Below are 867 nucleotides of genomic sequence, written 5' to 3' on the forward strand. Positions count from 1 at the left end.
ACACTAGTGTAGTGTAAAAAAGGTTTTTGTATTATGGGACGGATGGAGTATATGATAAACACACCCATGCGTATTTCAGAAAAAGTTGTGCGAAATTGTTCTCCTTCCGACCATAAAGAGTAGCACCACGAGTAAAATTGCCAAATATTGTTAGGGCATACCTCAGTGCCAAAACCGGACCCTACAATACGCCAAATCACTTTAGCAACGAAATAGGTGAAAAACAAGTGGTGAGACACATAAAAATCACATGGAATTAAGGTGTCATTTATCCTTGTGATCCATAGTCCCTATGGGAATGTAAACCATATGAAAATTCAAAGGAGTAAACACACATAAATTGCAGGGGGGAAAGGAGAACGCATGACTTTATTACCTCGTCATGTTTGGTTTCCTCCAAAATCCATATGAGAGCATGGTTAATAATATAGCCAGCAGCTGGCTGTATAAATATGACATGTCATTAAGAGTTAGCATTATTAATTACTCATACAATAGAGAGCTGACTATAAGGTTCGCTATAAGGTTAGATTTTTTTTTAACTTTGTGTCTTTCTCCTTTCTCTCATTAAACGCTTTTACCTAGAAGCACGTGTAGCGGCGGGCTCTTGCATGTTCACTCCATCACTTTTTTCTTGTCTCTCTTCTCCAGATAGGCAAAAGTGTCATGTAAGCGGGCTTATAGCCCACTATTGTACTTGCTCTGAAGTAGCCATCCATTGGAACTCCATATGAATCTTGGGTAACCATTCATTTATTCCAAACAATCAAAGAAAAACCTCGTGAAATAATCTTCTCCTCCAAAATTCTATTGCTTTCCCTTCGTCCCAAAGGGACTTAATTTTGATCAGATCTATCACTAGAATTG

Source organism: Triticum dicoccoides, chromosome 4B (genome assembly GCF_002162155.2).
Source record: "Triticum dicoccoides isolate Atlit2015 ecotype Zavitan chromosome 4B, WEW_v2.0, whole genome shotgun sequence".
NCBI lineage: Eukaryota > Viridiplantae > Streptophyta > Magnoliopsida > Poales > Poaceae > Triticum > Triticum dicoccoides.